At 43.4% G+C, this 8,376-nt stretch overlaps 1 pseudogene; it reads right to left on the reverse strand.

Annotated features, from left to right (window-relative positions):
* Positions 1 to 18: 18 nt before the first annotated feature.
* LOC136492190 (T-complex protein 1 subunit alpha-like) lies at positions 19 to 6,748 on the reverse strand (annotated as a pseudogene).
* Between the last annotated feature and the right edge of the window lie 1,628 nt (positions 6,749 to 8,376).

Here is an 8,376-nt window from a genome sequence, read left to right on the forward strand (position 1 = left end):
TCTACAGTAGCCAACCTCAGCGCGTGAAACAGCACCTCAATTTCCTTCCTAGGCATGGTGTGGCCTGACGCTAACGCGCCAACCAGCATATAGTTTACAACTTAGAACTATTTTGGCCCCAATATTCAAAATTTTTTGATCCATTCGTGAGTTGTCCTTTAAATAACGTCAGCTTACAGGGATAGACTGATACACATCCATTCTCGGTTTTACTACAGCACCCCTATACGAATGTCCACAGCTAAGCAAGGGCTAAACGAAAAATGAAAATCAAATGTTAAACGCTATGACAACCATCACACAAGAGTCCACTACCCGTCTACCTCCTACAGCTGGGCTGCTTACTCTTCTTCGTTACCCTCTTCCTTAGTAAGCTTGATCATGTCGTCAATCCTCAGGATAGTAATGGCAGCCTCGGTGGCAAACTGCAACAGGAACGTCAAAGATGATGGAACAGAACTCATACATCACAAATACCATGACGAAAAAGAAACAAGAGGCCCAACCTGAATAATCTTTACTTTGCTCATCGATGGCTCTATCACTCCATACTCAAGGTTGTTGCGAATGATACCTTTAGAGGGGTCAAGACCCATACTGCACACCAAGGAAGTAAACTTAATGGCAATCACAGCACAGGTAGCAGAAGTAAATCACACCTAGAACCACTTACGGAAAAAAGAATTATACGAGGTTTCTAAAATTCGTCCAAGTGAAAAAAGTTTAGCATGTTGATGATAATTATAAAACAAAGTTCAAAGTAAGGATCTTTAGGGAGCTTAACACAGCACAAGACAGTGAGATGATATTGTTTAGCCACACAAATATTGAGGAAGGACATTTTTTTCCTAATGGCAGGCTAAATAGTACATAATAGCATACATAGAAAGCTTTCAAAGGAAATAGAAAGAAACATGCTTCCACAGAACTTTAGAAATGAAACACAAGAATCAGGACTCTATTGATCAAATAAACTGAAGACATGTTATGTCATTAGTTCATTACCTTGAATAATGTTGCTTATCGGCTTTTGTTTGAGCAGTATGATGATATGCCCTAAGCTTTGCTACAAGCTCAGTTGCATCTTTTGCAGCATTAACAGAGAGTACCTGTTGGTGCAAGGTCAGGTCATTAATATGCTATGTTGATTGGTGAAAAAGGTAAATGTAAGTAAAATAGAACAGATCAAAACCTTTGGTATGATTAACAAAGATTCAGCAAATTCAGCAATTGCCAATTGTTCCCGAGATCCCAGGGTCGTTGCAAGGTTCTCCAAGTAAACTGACAACGCAGCTTCAACTGCACCACCGCCAGCAACAACCTACAAAGCCAATACAAATATGTTGAAGATACTAGCACCATCAATGATACTAACAATTAGTATTTCCACTCAAATAAAAGCAAATTGCATTTTGAACTGTAAGCTTTCTCTAGGCATGTAAAGTCCTCAATGCAAAAGCCATAGAAGAACAGTGAAAGTTGTCACTAAGCGTTCACTAATTCAGTTGCAGGTATCCAATCCAACACGAATGGAAGCAAAAAGAATTACCATATTTGATTCCAGGGTTCTCTTCACAATGCACAAAGCATCATGCAAGGACCGGTCAATCTCATCAAGTATGAAGTCATTTGCGCCTCTAGGTATTATGGAAACCTGCACAATAGAAAACCAAGCACTATGTAATTATCTCCAAATTAAATTTGTCTCTTATAGCAAACTTGCATAAAATTGGTCCGGAAAAGGTACAAACCGCACTAGTGTTCTTTGTGCCTTTCACCAGAATAACATCATCGTCAGCAATCCTTTCCTCCACAACTTCATCAGCATGTCCAAGGAATGATGAATCAAATGTTTCTTCACCTTCCATGTCCGCAAAAGTAGTCACCTGAAAGGTTCACTTATTAAGCCACCTATAATACTAATAATGCACAGCCAAACAGCATCAAGATTTTAGTTAAATAGAATCTTCTGCATTACTTCTACAGAACCTCAAGAATAGAAGTTCTGCCAGTATTTTTTTTTTCCAATTTTTGTCATGTATAAGCATACCATAGTTGGCTTTGGCAACATGGCGCAAATCTTCCTTGCGCACACGCCTTACTGCAATTGTTCCAGCCTCAACAAAGTACTGAAATATGTTTGACATCATATCAGAATGAGATGTCTATGTACAAATATTAACATAGAAAGATCAGAAATTCCTAATAGATGTTAAAATGGCATCATCAGAATCAATTTAAATCATGGAAGAGAAGCTTCATTTTGAGATCTCAAAAATCACATGAACCAAGGAAAGCAAGAAGACAGAAATATGGAAGTGAAACTCTGGTAAGTTTTACAAGAATTAGTTAAGTGAAACATACTACATTGTCATGCAAAAGGATAATGCATCAGACATCCAAAATTACTACTACGAATGCAAAATGTGCCATTCTGTTGGAAATCTAACCAGAGCCGAAGCACAAAGCCCACCAACACGTTTTGCATCAGACATCCAAAATTACTACTACTTATGTAATTGACAGATTACTTACTGACTCAAATGTGCTCCAACAACGCTCACAACCTGAAGCCGAAGCACAAAGCCCACCAACACGTTTTGCAAATCTTTGAAGCTCTATGGCTTTGCCACCCTCGATTCCGCCGTCTCCGCGTCGATTCCGCTTGATTCTGCCTTCTCGCCGCTGTCTGCTCGATTCCGCCGTCTCCTCGCCGCCGTCCGCTCGATTCCGCCATCTCCTCGCCGCCGTCTGCTAGATCTGGAAGGGGACGGTGGCAGCTGTAGATCTGGAAGGGGAGCAGCGAGGGAGGAGAGCAGAGCAGCGGAGAGACGAACGGAGATGGCAGAGCAGCAGAGGGAAGCGGCGCCGCAGAGGGATGAATGGAGGCGGAATGAGTGGTGGAGAATGAGCCCTGGAGGGGATTAGGATAAGCCACGCCAGGAGGGGGACGGGCACATGGGCCGCCTGGTGGGCTGGGCCAGCCCACTTCTTACTCCTCTTTTCTTTTTCCTTTTTTCCTTTTCTTTTTTCTTCATCATCTACTGCTCTAAGTTGCTGTTTTAAGTTTTTCTTAAATTCGCAAGGCGTCGCCTCGCCTCACGATTTAGTCGCTTAAGTGTAAGGCGGTAGTCACTCGCCACGCCTCGCCTTACCGCCTTAAAAACATTGCTAAAATTCAAATGTTACTACAGCTACAACGAGACTTGAAAACGCACCCTGTAGCCACTGATTATAGAAGTTGGATGGATCTTATTCTTCACAAGATCATTGCCTCTGACAATAAGAAACAAAACTATGTTAGTGCATGTGCATCCAAAAACTGGTATGGCAATTCACAATTGTGAGAAAAGCGGAACATTAATTACCTTGAGCAACTCTGCTGCAATGATTACAACTGAAGTTGTTCCATCTCCTACTTCACGGTCTTGGAGCTCAGCCAGCTCAACAAGAACCTAGAAATTGATATAAAAAAGAATATAAACACAAAGAAGCAATAAAAACATTTTTTTTCAGACTTCGCTGACAGAAATCACCTTGGCAGCTGGGTGCTCAACTTCCAACATCTTAAGTATCATTGCTCCGTCATTAGTGATTGTAACATCACCAATATCATCCACTAGCATCTGTAAGCAGAATGCGCTGAATTAGTTTTCGTTTCTCCTGATTAGAGTACAGAGCATACATCATAGACTCATGCTCTTATGTATGGGTGTTTTTCCACGTTTGTTAGAATTTTTCTTTAAAATTGTGATGACACTGAATACATTCTATGAACTAATCAGCCAATATGTTGTAAGGCATAACCCAGCTAACTATGTTTTCAAATCCACAGCATCTTCAGCACAGTAAGCTAAAATTAGAAGAGCGGGAAAAAAATTCTAGTAATACGGACCATGCAGCAATTTATACAAACATAAAATTTGGATTCACCAAAGGCTGCGGGCGAGATATGTAAACAAAACACTCAGGGCCTGTTTGGAAGCCCGGTAATCGGGCCGAAACACTTGTAAGTTACAGGCCTGCCATTTTTTCCGACCCAAATAGGCGAGATACACCCCCCCCTCCCCCGCCCCCCCCCCCCCCCCCCCCCCCCCCCGCTCTCAACCCACCCCTTCTCGCTACTCGCCCACGCCGGTGGAAACGGCTCCAAGGGTTTCCTGGTGCCATCAGCGAGAAGTGAATTCATGGCCGCCGAGCGGCAAATCGACTGCAGCTGCGCACAAATCCATGGCGCGAATTGATTCAGGTACCCATCTCCATTGTGTTTCTCTTCTTTTGAAGTTAGTCTTGCGCCACATCTACAGCATGGAAAGTTGTTCTGTTTGCCCTTTCGTTTGAGAACAATAGCACTAGCTAGTTGATCGATGTTTCAAATTAATCATCATTGGGCAGGAGAAAGGTTGCTATTCATTGTAGGTAAGTTGGGCAGGAGTGGAGTTGGGCATCAAAGTTGCTACTTTTGATTTGTCGGGAGAATATAATTCATTTTGTAAAAACTAGAAGTTCCTGACAAGATAGATGGGATGAGAACAAAATAGATGATTTGTTTGCTACATGTATCATATTTATAGAGATCTGACGCAGAGAAAAATTCATTGCAGCCTAACTGGGGATCATCTGATTCCTATCCATCTGTACCTTGGTTCCATTACATGTATCAACACTTTTGATTTGGCCACATATGTTTGGCCACATAGGATGAGAGAAGCACACACAGCACACTATGGAGCTCGCAGGAGCAACTGATCATTGCCAACTCATTCATTGTCTATAGGAGTGCTTGCACTTTTAACTCCGCCCCTTTCTTCAGCAACCTGTACTGCATGTGCTGATTGTTGCCTACGCCGTTACATCAATTGCGGTGATTCAGGAATGCTGTATATCTGGCTAAGATACTTGCAGTCAGAGTGAGGTGACTTCCTAGAAGGTGTGTCATTCTCATAGCAGTCATGGGACTGACTGAAGATCGCTGAGCCAGTTGTTTTGCCATTGATCTTCTCATCCTTATGGAGCCTTTCAGCCTTTTCAATATTTATGGCTTCTCGCTTCACAGAAGAGAGTTGTGCAGCTACGTCCTTTCACTCATTTTCAATATCTTTTGTTCTCTTGTTTCCGTCTTTCTCTTTCTTTTTCTTTTTCACATGCTGACCACACCTTTTGTCCTATTGATTCGTTACATCAGGTGCATCCTTGACCTTCTCCATCATTTCAGCTCTTCCATCTGCAGCTTTCTCCATAGCTGAAGGTTTCGACAAAACCAGCTTCTGATCAGTTGAAATATTAGCTTGCAGCAACCTTCCACTTTGTTCCGTTTCCTACCCCATAGCAGGTAAAAGGCCTCCTGCACATTCTTAGCAGAGACAGAAATGTATTCAGCCGACCATACCATTCCATTAGGTCTATGAATTGTAATGCTTGGGCTTGGAAAGTTGGGATAGATGCAATTTGGGATGAGATAATGCATGATGCATCAATGAAAATTGCAGTACTGTCATTTTAATTAATTTATTACTGCATTGCACATCTTTTGCGAGTTGTACCAATCAATTTAGGAGCTCAGCATTTCACATCCTAGGTTTTTAAAATATTTCTAGGCTATGAAACAAGACTTTGTGGTTTGTAGCTGACCAAAGGAATGAATAGGTTATTCTATTGTCCATCCATCTATTCTTATTTGGATGGACTGCAATCTCTATGAAATTTATTATTTATTTGCAATTTTCACACTCAAATTTATAGCTCTGCGTTGCAGGTTAGTGGCTGCAAAACATGTGACGATCTTGCAAGATTATGACCTTGTGTGATCTTTGGAGAAGTTCTATTTAAGTATTATTCTCTGGTCGGCATCTAACTATGTTGTTTCCTTGTGTAAGAGTTGTGCTTATTGTTGGCTATATTTTTATATTTGAACTTGGTGGTTCAGACTTGCAGCAGTTGCAAACTGATCTGAGATTCTGAGGTGTCATTTGGTCTAAAGCAACCCTGTACTTTCTCGGATGGGTGATGGCACTTGTTTCTGAACTTGAGCAGTGACATGCCTAGTTACTGATGATAAGTTCCTATATCTGATGTGTGTTTTGTGCTTACGGAATTTTGTATTTTAATCTATGTTTAATCTAAATTTGATGGTGAGACGTGTCGCAGCTGCAACTGCAATGCAACCTGCTTAGAAAATGATTTTGTGCTTTTGAGATGCAAGCACAGCACAGATGCAACCATGCAAGCAGCAAGCGGAAGCATTTTACCCAAACAACACTTTCCAAGTGTAAAAGATAGCGACAGTATCTTTGTGCAGTGTGCGCAGCAAAGCAAATTACAGGCAGAGATGGTTTACACCTGAAAACGAATACGGTACTGCCAAACATAACCTAAATATAGATCAGAGTGGAAGGTACACATACCTTGTCGAGACCGACGGGGCCGCCGAGCGATGGTTTGACGATGTTGGCTACCGCCCCGCACGCCATCACTGCGATCAAACAAGCAAAAACAGTAACTAAACCAGTGCGCAGTCAAATGGCTACTCGGGCCACTAGATCTCACAAACCCCCGCACGCCGCCGTGGAATCTGGTGGCAAGAGAGGGGTGGGAGCGGTTACCGTTCTGCGTGCGGACGTCCTGGCCGGACTGGCGCTCGCCGAGGATGTCGGGAGTTGGCGCTGTGATCGCCATGGCTAGCGGCGGCGAGGTGGGGAGATCGGCCTAGAGTATGGCCGGCGTGGGGAGATGAAGGGGTGAGCCGGGGCGGCCGTCGATGGGGAAATTTTTTTTTTTATTTTTAACACATTTTTAAACTAATTTTAAATCTAACACCTTATTTTTTTTTAAAAAAACTAACACTTTTGGCCACGCATATTGTCATGGTGTGGCGAAATGCTTGTGCCACGCCATGCATGGTGGCACGGCAGAAGGCTGACGTGGCGAAGACCGGGGCCGCTGACCGGCGAAGACCGCGGCAGTATCTGGACGGTTTAATCGAAACTTTTCGCGTCGATAGTGGGAGTTACTCTACGTATTGCTTGACGTAAAACCAACAGTGGATTTGTTTCTGTCTTTTGTTGAATCTTTTTCACGGCTCGATAGAGAATTTGATAAGCCAATGATTTTTTTCCGTCTTTCATAATACGGTTAACCACCATGTTAACTAATCGATTACGAAAAATTGGATCAGATTTTACGGTTCTTTTTTCTGCAGTACCTCGACGTGACATGAGCGTAAAAGAGGCTCAAGAATCCGTTTTCTTTTTATAAGGGCTAAAAATGAATCACTTATTTTTTTGGCTCTTTGGCCCCATATTGTAGGATCGGCAGCGACGCGACCATGGACCCCGGCTTCCTCGACCTCTCGCGCAAGACGCCGGCCACCGGCGTCGAGATATGCCGGGACTGCCGGTTCCCGAACTAGTTGTTACTTAATCTCGCCGGCAGTGCTGCCGCGACGCATTGAAACGAATATAAAGCAAATAAATGCAGTCCATGCGTAAGTTGACAAGCTACCACATAAAATTTTCATTGGTTTAACATAAGTTCGACATAACATAACCAACTAAGCCTGCAAGTTTTGGACGCCAATATTCGTTCGACCTAACAAACTAAGACCCAGGAGTGTAATGATCCCTCGGACGCCTCTGTCTCTTCGGATTTGTTGGCAACACATTGGGAGTGTAGCCAACGTCGGTGTGGTCGCGTCGCCGGTGCGTACGGCTCGTACCCTGCAAGTATATGATACGCACGATTACTTATAATCTTTATGATCGTTAGTTCATGGAGCCTACGTATTTAAAGAAACTACATTTGTTAGTACATGTGAGGCTCCTTAGGTACCAAGCAGGGCACCACCTAGCTGAGACTTGCTGATCTCGCCCCACGGCCAATCGTCCCACTGGTCATACTGTCTGCGGAAGCCCGGGGGGTCGTCGTCGTCCTCGTCGTCCTCGGTTGCAGGGTCTTTCCCAGCGCTATGATGTGGTGGTGTATGCACTGCGGAAGTGGCACCTGTCACCGGCTGAGAAGAGTCGGCTGGTGTCCTCAAAGAGGCTGAAGACGTGCCACCCGACCGCGCCGGGAGTGGCGGCTCCACATAAGGAGTGTCCATGCAGCTCAGCTTCTGAGCTAGCTTCCTACAGCTCTTCTTCACCTTCTGCATAAATAGACGTTAAAGTTAGTGCATTTCCCAAACGCATATATGAAAGCTCTAGTTTGGTTTTGGTAAATTGATGAAACCCTAAGTGCTAACCTAGTTTATCAAAGTGATTATGAGATAGCTGGCACATTCCAAGTGGTGGAGTAAATGAAGATCATGACATGATGATGGTGATGCCATGGTCGCTTGGACTTGAAAAGAAGAAAGAGAAAAATAAAAGGCTCAAGGCA

This window comes from Miscanthus floridulus, chromosome 11 (genome assembly GCF_019320115.1).
Source record: "Miscanthus floridulus cultivar M001 chromosome 11, ASM1932011v1, whole genome shotgun sequence".
NCBI classification, from domain to species: domain Eukaryota; kingdom Viridiplantae; phylum Streptophyta; class Magnoliopsida; order Poales; family Poaceae; genus Miscanthus; species Miscanthus floridulus.